Here is a 22,072-nt window from a genome sequence, read left to right as displayed (position 1 = left end):
ATTGGGAAAAATTGGGGAAACAATACGCAGGGTGAACAATATGGAAATAAAATAAAATGGGAGTATGAGGTAAGTCCAGGGGAGGAGGGTGGAAATATGAAAAATTGTTAAAGATATATTGTTAAAAGAAGTATACATGGGAAATCAATAAAAAAGTATTTTTTAAAAAATACAGGTGTTGCTCTACTTTGGAACTTGCAAATGTGTCATCACAAGGACTCCCTTTTTTAATTGGCAGACTATTCTGCTTACGCAATATTATGAAATTAAATTATGTCCAAATTCTTGAAACTACTAGGCTCAATCCAAGCAAAGTCAAATGCTTTCAATGGAAAAGATGGGAAAAGGTGTAACCCTATATCCACTTACCTAAGTGAGCCCTGTTCTTCTCAGTGGGGATTTCTTCTGAGTAGGCATGCACAGGCTTGCATTGTCAGTGCTTGATTGAAATCAAGGGACCTGAATTGTGCCTAACCTTGCCTAGATTGAACTCAAGTGTCTGTGGTTTAATAAAGGGGTGGGGGTGGGGGAATCAAAAAACAGAAATCCTTTGGGATTTAATTTTTACTGTGTTTGGCAAACATGAAGGAATAAGAGCATTTCCTTTGCATCATGTTATTAATCATATTAAAAATTATGCTGTCCCCAAATTAAACTGCAGCACCACTTATTAAATTCCAGGGACTGTGAGATACATGGAATTATTGCTTCAGTGGTTTTGGTTCAAAATTATTTCCCAAACCTTATGTTAATTAAATTAAGTACTTAAATTAACTGATGTTCAAGTGATCGTTTGTGTATGCTGTGGGTGGAAAACCAAGGTTCAGTGCGGTGTTTGCTCTAACTTGCTTTAATGTCATATTGGTAAAATGGGGAAAGCAACTCTTGCTAGAGTAATGAAAAATTTGGAGATCACCATGTTAAACTGTGCATATTTTAAATTTCTGTTTGTGCACATTAAAATTCTGGAAGGTTTCTAAACTATACTAAATTCATTATTATATTTTACATGAATCGAACATAATTTCCCCCTTTTGCCTGTATTTTGAACACTACCAATTTACACCTGTCTAACTTCTCTTTACGGGACACATGTGGCACTGTGGTCTAAACCACTGAGCCTCTTGGGCTTGCCGATTGGAAGGTTGGTAGTTCAAATCCCTGCGACACAGTGAGTTCCCGTTGCTCGGTCCCAGCTCCTGCCAACCTAACAGTTCGAAGGTATACAGCATTTCCGTGCACTGCTCTGGTTTCACCAGAAGCGGCTTAGTCATGCTGGCCACACACATGACCTGAAAAACTGTTTGCGGACAAATGTCGGCTTCCTCGGCCAGTAAAGCGAGATGAGCGCCACAACCCCAGAGTCATTCACGACTGGACTTAACTGTCAGGGGTCCTTTATCTTTACCTTCTCTTTAGCTATCATGGCTTCCTTTCAAGCAGAGACAGGGAACAACTGGAGATTCCAACTGCTGTTGGCCATTCTGGGAGGGGCTGATGTAAACTAGAGTCCAGCAACATGGATTCCCCATCCGTGATTTAAATAATCATGGGGCTTTAAGTTTGGTCATAGTCCTGAGCATCTATTGTTAGGGGATGCTATACCAGAACCACTGTACTGAAACAAACGACCAGCATATTTAGACTGCAAGAAGATCAAACTTATCCATTCTGAAGGAAATCAGCCCTGAGTGCTCACTGGAAGGACAGATCGTGAAGCTGAGGCTCCAGTACTTTGGCCACCTCATGAGAAGAGAAGCCTCTCTGGAAAAGGCCCTGATGTTGGGAAAGATGGAGGGCACAAGGAGAAGGGGACGACAGAGGACGAGATGGTTGGATAGTATTTTCGAAGCTACCAGCATGAGTTTGACCAAAGTGCGGGAGGCAGTGGAAGACAGGAGTGCCTGGCATGCTCTGGTCCATGGGGTCACGAAGAGTCGGACATGACTAAATGACCTCATTTGTTTTTGCACCAGGCAAGCAAATTACTGGGCAATAAATAAACCAGGCACAAAAACGTTTCTCTACGTTCCTAAGGATCAAATTTCCCATCTACACTTACCCCCAGAGTTGTTCTTCATTTATGAAAACGTAGAACCATCAGCAGAGAGATGTCTCTCTGCCCATGGAATTGGTTCCCCTGTGTGATGTCTTCTAGCCTCAGGATTCCCATTCTACACGACAGCTAAGAAGTAGTTAGTAGATGTCTCTGAACTGTGGCAGACTTTGGACTTTCAAATTCCAGTGGTGCCCTGCACTGCGCTAAAATTTGGCGCCTCCCCCCTCATTCTACATCATTGTTCCAGTACCTCCTGTGGCACTGGTGCCCAGTGCAGCCAAATGCAAATATAAAACAGAAAAAGGTGTCCTTGGACCACCTCATAAGCCAAGTTTGGGGACTTCCACTGAAAGGAGATATGATAGCCATCTTCAAATATCTAAAGAGCTGTGACATGGAAGATGGAGCAAGCTTATTTTCTCCTGCTTCCAGAGGCTAGAACTCAAACCAAGTTACAAGAAAGGAGATTTTGATTAAGTATCAGGAAGAACTTTCTGACATTAAGAGCTGTTTGACGGTGAAGCAGACTCCTTCGGAAGGTTGTAGACTCTTCTTCGTTGGAGGTTTTTAAGCAGAGGTTGGATGGCCATATTTCATGGATACTTTAGTTGAGACTCCTGCATTGCAGGGGATTGACATTTCATTTCTATGATTCTATGATTCCATCTACTTTCAAGTCTGAGCACCAGTTTTGGAGAGGTGACCCCTCACCCATTCCTATCCATGCAGGGATGGAATAGGAAAGACGCCTCTCCCAATGCTGTATCAGCCATGAAGTGCAATAACTTGGGTTGGGTTGCTGTGGTGGTGCATGTACTGGGGAGAACTAGAGGGACAGAATACTGAAGGGAGATTAAGAAACCCCCCTCACATATTCAAATCATGTATGAGGGGTCCACAAAGCTGCATCAGCTAGACCCTGGGAGCGGCCACTGAGACCATATAACACTGGTCTTGAAAGACCTACATTGGCTCCCAGTACGTTTTCGAGCATAATTCAAAGTGTTGGTGCTGACCTTTAAAGTCCTAAACAGCCTCGGTCCAGTATACCTGAAGGAGCGTCTCCACCCCCATCGTTCTACCCGGACACTGAGGTCCAGCACCGAGGGCCTTCTGGTGGTTCCCTCACTGCGAGAAGCCAAGTTACAGGGAACCAGGCAGAGGGCCTTCTCGGTAGTAGCGCCCTCCCTGTAGAACGCCCTCCTACCAGATGTCAAAGAGAACAACAACTACCAGACTTTTAGAAGACATCTGAAGGCAGCCCTGTTTAGGGAAGCTTTTACTGGTTGATGTATCACAGTATTTTAATATTCTTTTGGAAGCTGCCCAGAGTGGCTGGGGAAGCCCAGCCAGATGGGCGGGGTATAAATAATAAATTATTATTATTATTATTATTATTATTATTATTATTATTATTCCTCGTAATGCATACTCTGGCCATGAGCAAGCACGAGAAAGGACCCTTCTTGTCTGCTGGTTATTCATGTAGACCTCTTCCACATGATGAAGAAACCTGGAACAATCAGGTGACTGTTTGTATGCAGGAGCTCTACATGTGTGTAAACTCGTAGAGTCTCCATGCTTGCACAATGTGTAGCCAAAGAGGTTGTGGCCAGCAAGCTACATCAGTATGGTCACTGGGTTGAATTCCCCTCTTCCTCTTCCTCTCAGTACATGCCAAAGAGGTCACGGGGCCTTCTCTCTGCCATCATAACAATAAAGGACCACGTAATTTATGCAAAATTCAAAGAGAGTCAAGGCAACAAAGTTTCCATGATAAAACCTGCAGGGTAAATCTATGGGAACTGAGTTGAAGTATAGGCATTTCCTATAGAAAATTTCCCTCTTGTGTCTGTAAAGGCTACATATTTTTCAATCATTAAAAAAGTGATTTTTCAGTGTGTTAATTGAAATGCATAGGTTGCCTCATTCCTAAATGTCATTGTGTAATGCAAATAGCTTTATGGTTGTGCCACGTTAATCTCCATCACCCCACCACCCAAAAAAAAAAAATCCAGCCAAGTAAATATTAATTATTCCTTTTTCATAGGTGGAGGAGCAGGAAATAGAGGTCAGAAACCAAGGGACACCTTGACTAGTTCTATGCACCAAATGGTGGGTTTTTGTTTGTGTTTGTGTTTCTTGATGGACCCATGTTGCTTTAATGAAACACAGCTCCCTTCCTTGCTCCTACAAGAAGAACATATATGTGAAAGAACACAGTCCCTAAGATTCTCACTCAATGATACTCAGTTAATGTCTAAAAGGATGTTTCAGTCAAGATCTGTTAGGTCCAAATCTAGAACTCCACTTTGCCTTAGCAGCTCATTTAAATACCGCATATCATATACCTGCCCTTCCTATCTTCCTATGACCGTCCCACTGGTCAGCCAAAAAGGCTCTCAAGGTCATTTAAGATTGACATTATGTCAAATCTGTCTGAAAATTTCACCTAACTCTGAAATACATCAACTCTGTCAATTCCTCGCTTTTCATCTTTTCCACTCTTCAGCTCAGTTCTCCACACTGCCAAATCAATTTGCAATCAGATTTCTATTTTAAAAGCCCCCATGAAATTCATCAACATTTTTGTGCGAATGTCTCCGAGTATATACAATTTTATGTGCAATTTTACCTAATTTGCATGTCCGCAAAGCAATTTTCCCTAACACAATGTATTTTTGCATGCTGGTTTCACTAACGTGTACATTTCAACACACACTTAGCATTAGTATATTCAATTTTTTGTGCACATTTACTTGGATGGGGAGCTGCACTACAACATCTGGAGAAATGTGAATTTTCAAGGATGGCTGTGTTTTCGGTGCACGTATTGTTTTGGACAGCATAGGTAGGTTTGCCTTTAAATGTGAACTGAATCTAATTCCCCCCTCATCCTTAGACGCACTGTATAGCAAATTCAAATCTCTAAGCATAGATCCTTATGCTGCCCAAACATAACCATTTATGCCATATGAGAGATATCAGTAAGAACTGAGCATGCTCTGAGGTCATAGAATGCTGACTTACTGATGGACAGCGACAAGGGAGAAAAGAATGGAATATCCTGGAAGTGGGCATGACTGGCTGGTTGGAATCGTGTACAGGAGTGCTACACATTGCAACATTTTGTGGTAGGTTCCTTTTTAAAATATTTTGATGCAATAGTCTTCCTTATAGGGTATGATCCCCTTCATGTCTTGCCTGTGGCAGCCCTCATATGTGAGTCCCTGGAGGCGGTTGGAGGATGGATGTCGGCTAACAGATTGAGGTTGAATCCTGACAAGACAGAAGTACTGTTTTGGGGGGACAGGGGGTGGGCGGGTATGGGGGATTCCCTGGTTCTGAATGGGGTAACTGTGCCCCTGAAGGACCGGGTGTGCAGCCTGGGAGTCATTTTGGACTCACAGCTGTCCATGGAGGCGTAGGTTAATTCTGTGTCCAGGGTGGCTGTCTACCAGCTCCACCTGGTACACAGGTTAAGACCCTACCTGTCCGCAGACTGTCTTGCCAGAGTGGTGCATGCTCTAGTTATCTCCCGCTTGGACTACTGCAATGCGCTCTATGTGGGGCTACCTTTGAAGGTGACCCAGAAACTGCAATTAATCCAGAATGCGGCAGCTAGACTGATGACTGGGAGTGGCTGCCAGGACCACATAACACCGGTCCTGAGAGATCTGCATTGGCTCCCAGTACGTTTCCAAGCACAATGCAAAGTGTTCGTGCTGACCTTTAAAGCCCTAAACGGCCTCGGTCCTGTATACCTGAAGGAGCGTCTCCACCCCCATCGTTCAGCCCGGACACTGAGATCCAGTGCTGAGAGCCTTCTGGCGGTTTCCTGATTGTGAGAAGTGAGGCTACAGGGAACCAGACAGAGGGCCTTCTCAGTAGTGGCGCCCGCCCTGTGGAATGCCCTCCCATCAGATGTGAAGGAAATAAGCAGCTATCCTATCTTTAAAAGACATCTGAAGGCAGCCCTGTTCAGGGAAGTTTTTAATATTTAATGCTGTACTGTTTTTAACACTTGATTGGGAGCCGCCCAGAGTGGCTGGGGAAACTCAGCCAGATGGGCGGGGTATAAATAAATTATCATCATCATCATCATCATCATCATCATCATATGCATATTAGAGGAATATAGATGGAGGATGGTAGGAAAGCTCCAGGAAGGTGAAAATGTGGATTGTCTCCATGTTTCCCCTTTACTAGGCTGGTTTGTAGGCTAAATACAGCTCCTTTGGCTCCTTCCTTTAATATGAACCAATATAGTTTGTTCTAGTTGACTTTAATAGCTGTAGATGTTGAGGCACTAACATGAGCTGGGATTTTTACTGACACATTTAAGGCCTTAAAAGCAAAAGCCCTGCTTTTTTTGGAATAAAATGCAGGGCATGGAAAGGCAAGCGCCTGTTGTTTCCTCTCATTTTCCTGTTCTTCAGCACATAATGATTCTTCTGTCATTAATGGTGCTTTAATTGAGTGGGATTAAGGGTAGATTAAAGGATCTCTCATTAGAGCACAACCTCCCTGCATTCACTTCCTGTTGGGACCTCTCAACAGGAGAGCTTTCGATATAGGAAAGTGGAAAACACTTAAAACATAGGAAGAGAGTGGGGGGAAGCATATTTGAAATTTAATCTACTTGTGAAGTGTAAAATATAAATGTCAGTGGCAGATGATAAAAGCTCTAGGTTGGAGCAGCCCAACAGCAAGATGTTTTGTATGGGGTGGGAAGTGGGTGTATTTGTTCGGGAAATTATCCTAAGTCAATGGAAGGGAACGAAAAACAAGCATCTTAATATGTTTATATTAATGTCATGTACAGTGCAATCCTATAGATGTGTACAGTGGTACCTTGGTTCTCAAACGCCTTGGTACTCAAACACCTTGGTTCTCAAATGCTGAAAACCCGGAAGTGTTCCAGTTTTCAAACGTTTTTTGGAAGCCAAACTTCCAATGCGGCTGTCGGCTATTGTTTCCGGGGCACCTGCACCAATCAGAAGCTGCGCCTTGGTTTGTGAACATTTTGGAAGTCAAATGGACTTCCGGAACTGATTAAGTTTGGCACTTTTGGTTTTGCTTTTTATTTTGTGTTTTTGTTTCTGAGGCTTTTCCGTTTAATTTGTTTTTGTGACTGTGTGGAACCCAATTCATTGATTGTTTGTGTGTGTGATTGTGGAAATGGATAAAAAAAACCCCCAAACAAACAATGACTATCATCAGTGCAGGTAAGAAAAAATATTTATTTTTATTTTTGTCATCTCCAATATTGTCTTATTTTATAGTACAGTACATTGATTATTGCTTTCATTTTATGGATCAGTGGTCTCATTAGATAGTAAAATTCATGTTAAATTGCTGTTTTAGGGGTTGTTTTTAAAAGTCTGGAACGGATTAATTCGTTTTGCATTACTTTCTTTTTGTGTGTGTGTGTTTTTTTTAGTTTTTTTATTTTCAATGCAGAATCATAACAAAAATTACAAACATTGAATCCAAAATAATACTATCCAGACAAAAATCCCAGGAACATATAGAAAAAAAACAGAAAAGGAAAAGGAAAAAAAAGCAAAGGAAACGAAACGAAACGAAACAAAAACAAAAAAGCACACATCTACAGAACAAAACCATATCATTACGTACATAAACACAAATTGACTTCCTTCCTTTGTTCTAAGACCTCAAAAAATTTACTCTTACTGTATTGTTGTGTCTAATTAGATTACTTCCATCTTTGTGCTTTTTTACACCATTTTTCTTATTCTTTAACCCTGTAAAGCATCATTCATTACATACCAATATACTAACTCCAGAACAATGTTTTTTCATATAATCTTTAGCACAACCCCATTCTTTTAATAATTTCTGGTCCGATTGTCCCCTTATGTAAGCTGTGAGTCTTGCCAGATTTATGTATTCACAAAATTTAATTTGCCAATCTTTCACTGATGGAGTTTTTCTGCCTTTCCAGTTTTTAGCTATAAGCATCCTGGCAGCTGTTGTTGCATAAAGGAATACTTTCCTTTGATTTTCAGGGATATCATTTCTAATTAAACCTAAAAGGAATGCCTCCGGTTTTTTACTAAAATATATTTTAAACATCTTTTTGAGTTCTTCATAGATTTCATTCCAGAATTGTTTAATAGGTCGGCATTCCCACCACATGTGAAACATTGTTCCTATTTCTTTTTTACATCTCCAACAGGTATTCAATTTTAATTTGTAAATTTTAGCCAATTTTACTGAAGTTAAATACCATTGGTACACCATTTTCATAAAATTTTCTCTTATTGTATAACATGCCGTGAATTTAAACGTTTTGCATTACTTTCTATGGGAAAGGGCGCCTTGGTTTTGGAACGGACTTCCAGAACGGATTAAGTTTGAGAATCAAGGTACCACTGTGCTCTTAGTGGTAAGTCCTGGAAGATCTGCTCCCTACCTTTCAGGTCATTTCCCACCTGGCAGGACTTGAGTGACTCCAGCTACAAAAGCTGAGGCTGCTGAATAAGCTGGAGACCATATTGGCCGTGAGTCCTCGAAGATCACTGTGCCTGTGCACATTGATAATGCAGAAGAGGAGCGTGAAAGGAAGCAAAGGATGCTCAGAGGGACTAGTGCTGTACACACAGGTACATTTCAAGGTTGCTGCTAGTGCCCTCGAATTTCCCCATGGATCGGCTGCTGCTTGTAGTGCAAACAGATGGCATAACTAGAATCCACTGCCAACTCAGAGGTAGACCTGCCAGCCAAGGTCTCCCTCCCCTTTCTTTCCACCCTGGTATTTTCTTTATAAGGTTTTGATTTTAACAGGCACTTAAAGGTAAAGGTAAAGGGACCCCTGACCATTAGGTCCAGTTGTGACCAACTCTGGGGTTGCGCGCTCATCTCGCTCTATAGGCCGAGGGAGCCGGTGTTTGTCCGCAGACAGCTTCTGGGTCATGTGGCCAGCATGACTAAGCCGCTTCTGGCAAACCAGAGCAGCACACGGAAACGTCGTTTACCTTCCCACCGGAGCAGGACCTATTTATCTACTTGCACATGACGTGCTTTCGAACTGCTAGGTTGGCAGGAGTAGGGACCAAGCAACAGGAGCTCACCCCATCGCGGGGATTCGAACCGCCAACCTTCTGATCGGCAAGTCCTAGGCTCTGTGGTTTAACCCACAGCGCCACCCACCTGTCGGATTTTGGTCAAAAAGGCCCACAAAGTGTTTTGAAGTTCCCCAAATGGGATCATCTTAATAGATGGTCCTGGTTGCGGGCAGGCTCTCAACCTGGTTCCCCCCACCCTGGCGTGGGTGGAGCTATCGCACGCATGCCGGGGTGGCACCACAATTACCCAGGGCTATTGCCCAATCGTGTCAAAGGGTGATAGTGGGGGAAAGTATAAAAGCAGATGCACGACATGTCACAAGGCTTTGGCCTTGCTTTGGACTTTGGTTGTTTGCCCGGCTTGAGTCGGGGGCCGGGTAGGAATTTTTCCATTTGGCAAATTGGCACAGGCCACTTGGTTTTTGCCTACCTCTTAGCAATCCTCACAACTTGGTAAGGTTTGGTGGTTAGGCATTAGCTTATGGTGAATGGGGGAGGGGAGGTTGGCCTTCCAGTTTCAAGGGTATTCCATTAAAGGAAGCCGGGGCCTGGTTCATAGCTGTCAACTTACAGATTTGAAAATAAGGGACCAGCAGCCTCGAAAATAAGGGATCAGCAGCCAAAATAAGGGATTTTCCAAGCAGAGGTATGTTCAACTTCTGAGCCCCTCCAAGCCAAAGGCAGAAAGCCCAGCCAGCAGCCAAACGAAGCCTCAAGCAGTGGTTCCCACAGCGCAGCAACCCAGCAAAGGGGATGCAGCAAGGGAAACCACTGTCATCTCTCCGCTGGGAAGCGCTTAGCAAAGGCGAGTCCCCAGGCAACGTGGCCAATTTGATCGGCACAAGGCATGCAAGCTCCACACCCCAGTCATTCTTAGACTCCTTATTGGGTGAGCAACGCAGCCAAGCAACACAGTTGGAGCCTACCTCCTCCCTGGCCAGCAGGCTGGGAGGGAAAGGAGCTGCTTCCTTTGAAACCCGGGAAATTTAAGGGACATCATCAATAAGGCACAGCAGCGGGACACAGCGCTGGGATAAGGGACTTTCCCGCCAAATGAGGGACGGTTGACAGCTATGGCCTGGTTCCTGTCTGAAGTCCGCTTGAAGGGTGAGGGCCATGCCAGGCCTCTGGGAACACCAGGGGAGATGCAGGTGGGTTCCCCCGAAGCAATTTTCCTTTGGGTGGTTTACCCTTACAGACTTCCTGCAAAGGGGACAGGAGTCAGATACAGTCTTGCCAAAGCCTAAGCCAATACTGCTCTCATTCCTATAATCAATAAAGTTGTGGTCAAATTTTTGCCCAAAAACCTTAAACAAAATATCCGTGTGAATTTATTTTTCTTAATGGGGGGTCGGCTTGAGGGTCAATTCAGTTTGTGGCTCCTCATGCAAATCTCATTTCACTTCAGAGAAGCCGAGAGTCCCTTCCTAGCAGCCTGCTTCAGTTGGAGAGGTATCTAAATACATCGCAGACTTTACATCTGCAGGAGGGAAGAGGCAAACGCCTTAGGCCAAGGCCCAGGCAAAAGAAAACACTTTTTATTTCAGCTAACAGCACAATCCTATACATACGTACTCAGAAGCAAATCCCAGAAGGGTCTCCCTGGCAAATGTGCATAGTATTACACAGATAAATCCTTCTCATATGTAGCAGAGGTGCTTTACCTTGGATGGATGTGTTGTGCTTGTAAAATGCATCAAAAATTCGGAGAAGGTCTCTGTAATGTTTCTGAGGCAATGAGGCCCGACAGCATCCAACATCTGTATAGCCTTCTGTAAGAATGAATGCATAGGCAGAAAGAAAAGACGACAGAAGCGATTTTGCATTTGGGTTCAGTCGTGGATCCAGCAGGGCTCTTCGTTAGACTGCAACCTGGAGGCTTTTCATAGCCAATACAATGTAGAGATTATGTATGCACTACAAATATTGTGCCTGTTGTCTTTGTCCATGGAGTTCTCTTGGCAGGGATACTGGAGTGGCTTGCTGGTTCCTGCTCCAGGTGGATCACGTTTGGTCAAAACTCTCCATTATGACCTGTCCATCTTGGGTGGCCCTGCACAACATAGCTCATAGCTTCTCTGAGTTATTCAAGCCCCTTTGCCACGGCAAGGCAGTGATCCATGAAGGACCATGAATTATGGTGCTGCAGGAGACTCTTGAGAGTCCAATGGACTTCAAGAAGATCAAGCCTCTCTATTCTTAAGGAAATCAGCCGTGAGTGCTCACTGGAAGGACAGATCCTGAAGCTGAGGCTCCAATACTTTGGCCACCTCATGAGAAGTCTCCCTGGAAAGACCCTGATGTTGGGAAAGATGGAGGGCACAAGGAGAATGGGACGACAGAGGATGAGATGGACAGTGTTGTCGAAGCTACCAGCATGAGTTTGACCAAACTACAGGAGGCAGTGGAAGACAGGAGTGCCTGGTGTGCTCTGGTCCGTGGGGTCACAAAGAGTCGGACACGACTAAACGACTAAACAACAACAGCACAAATATTGTGATGACTGTCAGGGCCACTTCCCACCTTATGGGGCTCCCCTCTCCATGTGACCATCAATGGTACATAAGTGTACATCACGACATGTAAAATGTGATACTAATAGGGTTGGCTCCCTCAGTTGCCTCAGTGCCTCTAAAGTAATGTGTGAAACAGACCTTAAAGACAAAAGAAGTTGTTGTTGCTGTTGCTGTTGTTATTTCTATATTGCCATGATGGAACACAAAACATTTCCATTAAAATCCATCATAACATCATATACAAACCATATAAAGCTATTCAGATACAAAACTGCCAGCAAAGCAAAACTCCTACAGCAGGTCAACAGTTCTTCGGTTCAGCTCTTCCTATAAGCCTATAGGAGCAGACAGAAAAAGGCTGGCAACAAGGGAGACAACAGCATTTGCAACAGAAGAGTGTTCCATAACTCAGGTGCCACAACAGATGAGGCCCTACTCCACCTTAAATAAATAAGCCAAGCTGTTATTTTTATTGCACATGACCTGCTCCGACCATTATGTGTTTTATTTATTTATTTCATAAAAATTATAGATTGTTTGACTGTAAAAAAACAAAACAAACCTCGAAGTGGTTACCAAAAAGATAAAGCAATAAGTCAAGAACGTTTAGTTACAGGTAGGTAGCTGTGTTGGTCTGCCGTAGTCAAAACAAAATAAAAAAAATTCCTTCCAGTAGCACCACACTTCTCCAGATACACTGAAACAGAAGTCACCAGACCCTTATATATAGTGAGAGGGTGGGGAGGGGTGTTTCTCAGAAGGGTGGTGGGAATGGGTGATTGGCTGATAGGTGTGATAAACCTTTTGACGACTGTTAAGGACTGCAATTGGTCTTACAGGAAAAAGCAAGGGGTCAGATGGCTAAAAATAGCTTTATCATGTATAATGAGATAAGAATCCAATGTCTCTATTCAGACCAGGTCTCTCCATGGTTTTAAGTTTGGTAATAAGTTGAAATTCAACAACTTCTTTTTCCAGTCTATTTCTGAAATTCTTTTGTAGTAAGACAGCTACTTTGAGATCTTGTATAGAATATCCTGAGAGACTGAAGTGTTCTCCTACTGGTTTCTCTGTCTTGTGATTCCTGATGTCAGATTTATGTCCATTTATTCTTTGGCGTAGGGACGCGGGTGGCGCTGTGGGTTAAACCACAGAGCCTAGGACTTGCTGATCAGAAGGTCGGCAGTTCGAATCCCGCGAAGGGGTGAGTTCCCGTTGCTCGGTCCCTGCTCCTGCCAACCTAGCAGTTCAAAAGCACGTCAAAGTGCAAGTAGATAAATAGGTACCGCTCTGCCGGGAAGGTAAATGGTGTTTCTGTGTGCTGCTCTGGTTTGCCAGAGGCGGCTTAGTCATGCTGGCCACATGACCCGGAAGCTGTACACCGGCTCCCTCGGCCAATAAAGCGAGATGAGGGCCGCAACCCCAGAGTCGGCCACGACTGGACCTAATGGTCAGGGGTCCCTTTATCTTTACCTTTTATCCTTTAGGGTCAGGTTTGGCCTATTTGTCCAATACAGAGAGCTGACACAACTTCTTACAGGGCATATGTGTGTAGCTCTGACGGAATCTGAATAAATTTAGATGGCATACCAATGTGGTGGTCTGTTCTGCTTTTTAAAAATCTGTATACAAAAAGAAGCTTTGCAGATCAAGGCTTTGTAATGAGTTGGATTTTCACTAACGTGGGTTTATAAAGCATCAATTCTGCCAGAGAGTATGGAAGCAATAAAATATTATGTTGCTGAAGCTCTCTCTCCTCTCCCCCACTTCCCGCTGATCACTGAAGAGAAGCACTCTCTGATTTGAATCGTGTTTAATTAATTCTATGCATAGGTGCCCAACAAAAGCCCAATACTCTGCACAGAGGTTCCTTTGTGCCACCCTGGGCTCTTTTGGGAAGGAGGGCGGGATATAAATTTAATACGCAGGACAAAGCTTCCTGCTTAAGAAATTACAGGATACATGCATCTCGTATTTTTGAAATCATGTGGCAGTGCTCTGGATAATTAACTGTGTTCAGTACTGAGTACTAGCATCATGATCCAAAAACAGTGGGAAAATATACAGTCGTACCTTGGATCCCAAACGCTTTGGTACTCAGATGTTTTGGCTCCAGAACGCCACAATTCCGGGAGTGATTGTTTTGGTTTTTGAACGTTCTTTGGAACCCGAATGTCTGATGAGGTTCCGTGGCTTCTGATTGGCTACAGGGAGTTCCTGCAGCCAATCAGAAGCTGCGCCTTGGTTTCCAAATGTTTTGGAAGTCGAAAGGACTTCCAGAACAGATTCTGTTCGACTTCCGAGGTACCACTGTATAAGGAAAAGCAGCCATATAAATTCACAGGCAGCTCAATCATCTTCAGTTTCCCATCTCAAGTGGCCTTGCCTTCCTTCCTTTCCTTTCTCCAGTGTCTCATTCTCCGACCTAGGCCAAACTCTGATTGTGATGGGAAACCTGTGCCTGGGCTATACCACTTCAGACTACCTGTGGGGTATCACATTCTCTTCCATATCTCTCTGGATAGAATCTCTCTGGATAGAAAACTAGTTTCTGGGAGAAGGATACTAGACCTCCTTCCTTACTTGCAAGTTTTCCATGTATACGCATGTTTTTGGTTTTGTCTGTTGTAATGAGGGATGTGGAGTATGTGGGGTATGTGGGGAGGGGATGGGGGACATGTCGTGCTCCTTCTGGGTTAGTTTGTCCACCTTTGGTCCTCACCCTCCACTCAGCTCTCACCTGTGGCTGCTAGAACCTGTCATACAGTTTCATAGTACAGTGGTACCTTGGGTTACATACGCTTCAGGTTACCTACGCTTCAGGTTACAGACTCCTCTAACCCAGAAATAGTGCTTCAGGTTAAGAACTTTGCTTCAGGACGAGAACAGAAATTGTGCTCCGGCTGTGCAGCGGCAGCAGGAGACCCCATTAGCTAAAGTTGTGCTTCAGGTTAAGAACAGTTTCAGGTTAAGTATGGACCTCCGGAACGAATTAAGTACTTAACCTGAGGTACCACTGTAGTGTTATTGACGATTGCCCTCATGAATTGGAAAACAGGTTCAAGGAGAGAGACAGCTCTGTTATAGTAGAAGTTTGCAAGCCTGTGAATGAGCACAATTTGAATTCACTATGAGAAATATTGAAACACAACTCAGATAACCTTAAAATGCTAGAAGACTTAAAACCAGAGGTTGCGTTGGCAAAACCCCTTTGAAAGAAAAAACACCATAAGTAGGTTTTTTGCAGGTGAGCTCACAAAATGTGGACTACATTTCCCAGACTTGGTCTTGAGGATGCATTGACAATTTCAAACAGTACTTCAACAATTGAAATCTGCTTTTCTCGTTTAACTTCAGTTTTAGGTCCACCTCAATAGTTCATACTACATGAATGCAAAATTGAAATGGTTTGTTTTGAGTTATAATAAGGACATTACTAAAGCATTGAATTTGGATAAACTTGTACTACAGTTTGCAGCGTCAAAGAAAATAAATCTTTGTTATAAACTTTCAGATGTATGGAAGTGAGAGGTGGACCATAAAGAAGGCTGATCGCCGAAGAATTTATGCTTTTGAATTATGGTGCTGGAGGAGACTCTTGAGAGTCCCATGGACTGCAAGAAGATCAAACCTATCCATTCTGAAGGAAATCAGCCCTGAGTGCTCACTGGAAGGACAGATTCTGAAGCTGAGGCTCCAATACTTTGGCCACCTCATGAGAAAAGAAGACTCCCTGGGAAAGAACCTGATGTTGGGAAAGATGGAGGGCACAAGGAGAAGACAGAGGACGAGATGGTTGGACAGTGTTCTCGAAGCTACCAGCATGAGTTTGACCAAACTGCGGGAGGCAGTGGAAGACAGGAGTGCCTGGTGTGCTCTGGTCCATGGGGTCACAAGTCGGACATGACTAAATGACTAAACAACAACAACATCATCATCAGAATACTCCTGTTGTAGCTTATTCTTGATTTTCTACTAGTGGGTTACTGTTATTTTCTACATTTTTGTTAGTAGCAATTGCTGGCGGGAAATGAACAAGGTCTAAATAAAAATAGTTTACAATTTTGTCTTAAAAGGGCCTACAGAGCAGATAAACACCGTCCTCTAATTTTTTTGATGCCACCCCAGAACTTTTAGGCTGGCCGTGAGCCTGGGATACTGCCTGAAACAATTCTGGTTTCTGGCTCACATAGTCATAGAAGTCACCATGAGACATGCCAAAATTTAATTTGCTCTGATGCTCTCCCTCCACTACATCAAAATGAAGACCGTTTTGTTCATTTGTCCAAATATTGGCCATTATGGAGAACACACGCTTCATTAAGCTGTTGCTAACAGGCACTGACAGTTCATAATGTACAACCTTGTAAAAGTTTCGTAGAACCCGTTCTACGTTTTCCTCAAACAATAGCTTCTTCCATGTATTTTCACATGGAGTTGAAGTTGTGAATATGATGGACATATTGTGGTTTTTTTTTAAATAGACGCAAACTCTGAATACAACAACAAGACACTTCTTCCACTTTTTATCACTGCTATGAAATGAAAATTCAAGAATGGTTTTTACCTTGTGATGTTCAGAAAGGTAGGAATGGGCCAAATTCTTCCTTAATCCTACCCTTCACTAGCTTTTTGCTACTCTTTACAACCACTTCTCTCCTCCTTGTGATGATTCTTCAGTGACTACGTATGTTGTTTTCTGTTTCATTCTTCCTGATCCCAAACACAGGACTTGATGCTATCACATTGCTATGAAGCTGATATGATGCAGCTGTTTGCTGATAACACTGTGGGCAAATTATGTAGAATACATGGGGAAATCCTGATCATTCAGCGCTCACAATCAAACAGGTTCACAGACTTTTACTATGCTACACTCCACTTATTTTGGATCAGCCATTTTACAAAGTCCTAAAAAAAGAGAGGTTACAGTCCTCCACACACTTAACTTGGTAGTAACTCCCACTGAATGTACTAAGACCTATCCTAAGTAGACGTGCATAGGATTGTACTGTCAACTACTTTATTGTACCATTTGCATCACAATAAATCTATGGGAAATTGAATGCTGAAAGTATTTTTGCATCAACTGGGAACATAAGAATCGTCTACTTCTTGGCAATTTTTCATGTCAAGGTCATAACTGATGTGAGCTGGAATTCACTAAAATCTTATGAAACATTTTTGAGTGATGCCGAAAATCCTAGCATGCAATACATCAAATTTATTTCTAGCCTCTCTGAATAAGTAAATAAATACCAGGAGGAAAATGTTCACAGCATGTTGTAAGCCAACTTTCAAATTGTGTAGCATGGATTTATATGCCACCTTAATTTATTACATATCCACATATATCCACAGTTGCAATTAGTGATGAGGCAATGCTTTTATGCTCTTTAATAGGTCTATTTGAAGATAAAGACCTATCAGCTAAGAAATGTAACTCCTAGGATCTAAGCATGGATTATATACACCAGGCATCCCCAAACTCGGCCCTCCAGATGTTTTGGGACTACAGTTCCCATCATCCCTGACCACTGGTCCTGTTAGCTAGGGATGATGGGAGTTGTAGTCCCAAAACATCTGGAGGGCTGAGTTTGGGGATGCCTGATATACACCTTTCTCCATTGTCAAGCTCCTGGTGATGAGTTCCTAATGCTGAGGTCCAAGTGCTGGCAGGTATTGGGGTAGACTGGAAATCATCAGTCAGGAGGGAAGCAGGAAGACAGAAGGCAGGTCCAGAGAAACAGCCACTCTACACGAGTGTTGTTCAGATGTTCAACTACAACCATACATTTAGAAACATATGAGAGAAACAATATTGGGTGGTGGGTCTCATTGGCCCTGCCCATTTCCATCGTGTTCCTGTCTCTCAGCACTGTCGTCTTCCATGCATTGGAAGGGTAACGACTGGAGCGAGGAGCCTGATTTACTCACACAAGCTTCCCCTTGTGATTTAGAACCCTGCACAGTCAGGGTGCCAAGTTTCACTGTTACTGCTTGTAATCTGAATTACCAGTTCATTTTGGGAACTCCTTCAGAGGCCACCGGCAATGGCGCCTCTCAACCATCTCATCGCACAGCTCCGTTTTGAATGCTACAGGTTAGGCCAAATCAATTTAAGCAACAGCTCTCCGAGAGCTGCTAAGAAATGTCATGAAACAATTATAGCAACCGTCGATGGATGCGGAATAATAAAAACCTACCCTTTGCACAGAGAATTGTGGCAAATATTACCCGTTAAAATGCCAGCTAACTTGGGTAATTAAAAGAACCTGTGTTGAAAGTTTAAGCATATGTGTTGGTGCATTGTCCCAGAATGCTCAAAATAAAAGGCTGATTTATAACATGATACTGACATTGGGACGCGGGTGGTGCTGTGGGTTAAACCACAGAGCCTAGGACTTGCCGATCAGAAGGTGGGCGGTTCGAATCCCTGCGATGGGGTGAGCTCCCGTGGCTCGGTCCCTGCTCCTGCCAACCTAGCAGTTCAAAAGCACGTCAAAGTGCAAGTAGATAAAGAGGTACCACTCTGGCGAGAAGGTAAACGGCATTTCCGTGCACTGCTCTGGTTCACCAGAAGCGGCTTAGTCATGCTGGCCACATGACCTGGAAGCTGTACGCCAGCTCCCTCGGCCAGTAAAGCGAGATGAGTGCCGCAACCCCAGAGTCGGTCACGACTGGACCTAATGGTCAGGGGTCCCTTTACCTTTACCTTTACTGGCATAGGAGGTTCATTCATATGACACGTCCGAAGCATCCAGCCCAATGGCTGCTGTTGTTGGCATCTGTCTGTCTCAGGATACAATGGAGTGTGCCCCCGTGAGTGAAGTCAAACACTACATTTGCAGCACCGGTGACCTCCATGGGGCGCAAGCCTGGACAGTGAGTATGGAGGCCCTGGGCTACCCAGATGACAAAAAAACCCTCTCAGCCTTGCTGATATGGTCCAAAGGAAAGGAAAGCAATACGTTTGTCACCAGCTTGGCTGCAGGAGTTGCTGGAAGGAGGCATAGGGCCTATCGATATAGAGAGGAAGAGGCAGAAAGGGAAGGGGTTGCATAGACCCAGCTCCTGTGTAATCAAGGACAGGTGTAATCAAGGACAGTCCACCTGTGGCCATCCAGATGATGAACTGTAATTCCCAGTTTCCCTGACTACTGGTCATGGTGGCTGGGAGTTTGAGTCAAACAACCCTGACCCCCAACATCCATCTGTTGAATGCAAAATATCAGAAGAGAAATCTCAACACCCGAAAAGCTGCTTCAGTGCATGGGTGTCCTACAAGCAATTAACACATGGACAGGGGATCAAGTTTTAAATGGTTCCCGTTTAAACGCTGTAGGTCAGCTGTGACCTTCTCTAGATTGAGTTTCACATTAACCAAAGAAGCCTAATGCAGAGGCAAACTCTTGAACGCTTTTTTTTTTTTTTGCCAGTCCCATAAAATGAATCCCTTGCTGCATTTCTGTATATCATCACCAATTTTGATCTATTTGGATATGGGGGAAAGTAGGTTTAGGACAGCTTAGAAGTGTTTAAATTTTAATATGGCAAATCATGTTAAATTGTGAAAAGGGCACTTAGACAGACAGAGTCAGAGTGAGAGGGAAGGTGTCAAGAATTAGTAATTTTTCCTTGTCAAGTTGATAATTCCTTTGTAACAAATGTCTAAATGTATTAAAAATGGGCTGGCAAGAAATTCGCTTTGTCATTACAGTTGAAAACTCAGCAGTTGCGGCCAGCGGTGTAGTCTTGGGCCACACAACTAATTCTCTCTCGTTCTCTCTCTCTTTCTGTGTGTGCTTGCTTATTTATTTACCACATTTATAGCCAAACGTACACCAACAACAAAAGTTCTCAAAGCAGCTTACAATACAAAACAAGTTACAAATTCAGTTACTAGAACAGTAACAACTGTAAGAAAGTATGATGCAGCATAAAACGCAAGAAGCAAAGAACGAAAAGTGAACTGAGGCTGTGTATCCATCACACATTCAAAGCACATTTAAAGCATAGTGTCCCAAAGAATCTTGGGTACAATTCCCAGCACACTTAAGAAACTAGTGAAGGTAGAGGAACCCCTGACTATTAGGTTCAGTCGTGACCGACTCTGGGGTTGCGGTGCTCATCTCGCTTTATTGGCCGAGGGAGCCGGCGTACAGCTTCCGGGTCATGTGGCCAGCATGACTAAGCCACTTCTGGTGAACCAGAGCAGCGCACGGAAACGCCGTTTACCTTCCTGCCAGGGCGGTACCTATTTATCTACTTGCACTTCGACATGCTTTCGAATTGCTAGGTTGGCAGGAGCAGGGACCAAGCAATGGGAGCTCACCCCGTTGCGGGGATTCGAACGCCGACCTTCTGATCGGCAAGTCTTAGGCTCTGTGGTTTAACCCACAGCACCACCCGCGTCCCACTTAAGAAACTACTGTCCCCATTATCCTTCGGGGTGTGCACTTTAAATATACTTTAAGGCAGCACATTAAAAATGCCTTGGAAACTAAAAAAAAGTGCTTACCTGGCACCAGAATTACAACAAAGTAAACATCAAGGAGATAGGTATGGTTTTCAGGGATGCAGGTGAGGCTGTTGTCTAAATCACTGAGTCTCTTGGGCTTGCCAATCAGAAGGTCGGCGGTTCGAATCCCCGTGACAGAGTGAGCTCCCATTGCTCTGTCCCAGCTCCTGCCAACCTAGCAGTTCGAAAGCATACCAGTGCAAGTAGATAAATTGGTACCACTGTGGCAGGAAGGTAAACACTGTTTCAATGTGCTCTGGGTTCTGTCACAGTGTTCCATTGCGCCAGAAGCAGTTTAGTCATGCTGGCCACATGACCTGGAAAGCTGTTTGTGGACAAATGCCGGCTCCCTTGGCCTGAAAGCAAGATGAGCACCGCAACCCCATAGTCGCCTTTGACTGGACTTAACCGTCCAGGAGTCCTTTACCACATTTTGAAGCATGTGAAGTAATGCACATTACCTATTGACTTTGCTTTATGGCAGTTAAGTCAAGGGTCAGCAATACCGTTAAGTACACCACTCCTTCTTTTCCTGCCAGGTACCTATAACAGGAAAAATGAGGACTAAAATTTGAATGACACATCTGTTAAAACTATGTTTTAATGGGGGAGGGGTGTCCCAGGAGGACGTTCAATAGGAAATCAGCAAACACAGAAAAGCCCCACCCACCTAGTGGACATTACTGGAGTCACTTTTGGCTGCAGATCCACCAGGAGGGTCTCAACAGATAACTGTAGTGACCCTACTGGGCAATAAGAGAGGAGACAATCCCATAGGTACCCTGGTCCCAAGTTGGGTTTTGTAGAGGGAGACTTCACACCTTGGATCTGCCTTTGTAGCTTGTTGGTAGCCACTGTTACACCCAGTTGCACTGGTGGGGCATAGGTATGGTAAGGCACTCCGGTGTGCAACCTAGCCACTGCATTTTGCTCCAACTTCACCCCTGGGAAAACACCGTCTCTGACCTTTCCCCAAGCAACATTCTGCACTAAGTCATTGCAGTAATGTGCCTTCCATACTTCCGCAGGGGCATCAAGCAAGGAAAACACTTCCCCCCCTATCTCTTGGAAAGCAAAAACACATTTTAACAAATGTGTCTTCCGAAAAAGCAGAGATGTTTCAGTTGGATCATTTCTCTCTCTCACTCTGCAATGTCTTCTTCATGACAGTTTATCATATCATTATCCAAATCTTAATTAATTTAAGGACAATTTTACCCATGGTCCTTGGAGGGGTGTGCTTCTGGCTTAACCTTTGGTGGTTTCCTCATTCTGGAGGAAAGAAGTCAGCTAAGTATGATGTCAGAACTCCCTTGATTATCTGCTTCATATCTTCTATTTGAAATTACTCCTCTGAGACCTTGACGTCAATGGTTAAGGAAATGAACTGTGAGCAGGAAATCTCCAGTTGAAATTGTAGCTCAGTCATGAAATCCCTGCATGGCCTTAGATATTCCACAAGAGGAAGAAGCTTGGAAGAAGGCCAACAGAGGTAGAGCCGTGGACAGAGCAGCAGAATCAAGTAATTAGAATGGACCTCAAAGGTTATCAAGTTCTTATCCCCTGTTGATGAAGGAAATCCACTTCTACAGTATCCTTACTGGGTGATCACAAAGCCTCTGCTAAAAAATCTCTAACAAAGGACTGGGCCACCACCTCGCAAGGCAGTCTGTGTTCCACTGTCAAACAGCTTGTACAACCAGGAAGTTCTTTCTAATGTTTAGTCAGGATTCCCTTTTCTTGAAATTAAATACATCAGTTTGGGTCCTACAAGTCACAGAGAACAATTTTGCCCCAGCAAACCTTCAAGCCTTTAAAGATGGCAACACTGGCTGGATGGCCCATGGCCTGGGGTTGCAGGAGAACTTAACACTGATGTTTGCTT

The sequence above is a fragment of the Podarcis raffonei genome, chromosome 9 (genome assembly GCF_027172205.1).
Source record: "Podarcis raffonei isolate rPodRaf1 chromosome 9, rPodRaf1.pri, whole genome shotgun sequence".
Classification (NCBI taxonomy): domain Eukaryota; kingdom Metazoa; phylum Chordata; class Lepidosauria; order Squamata; family Lacertidae; genus Podarcis; species Podarcis raffonei.
The sequence above is the reverse complement of the archived record's forward strand: the minus strand, read 5'-3'. Positions refer to the sequence as shown.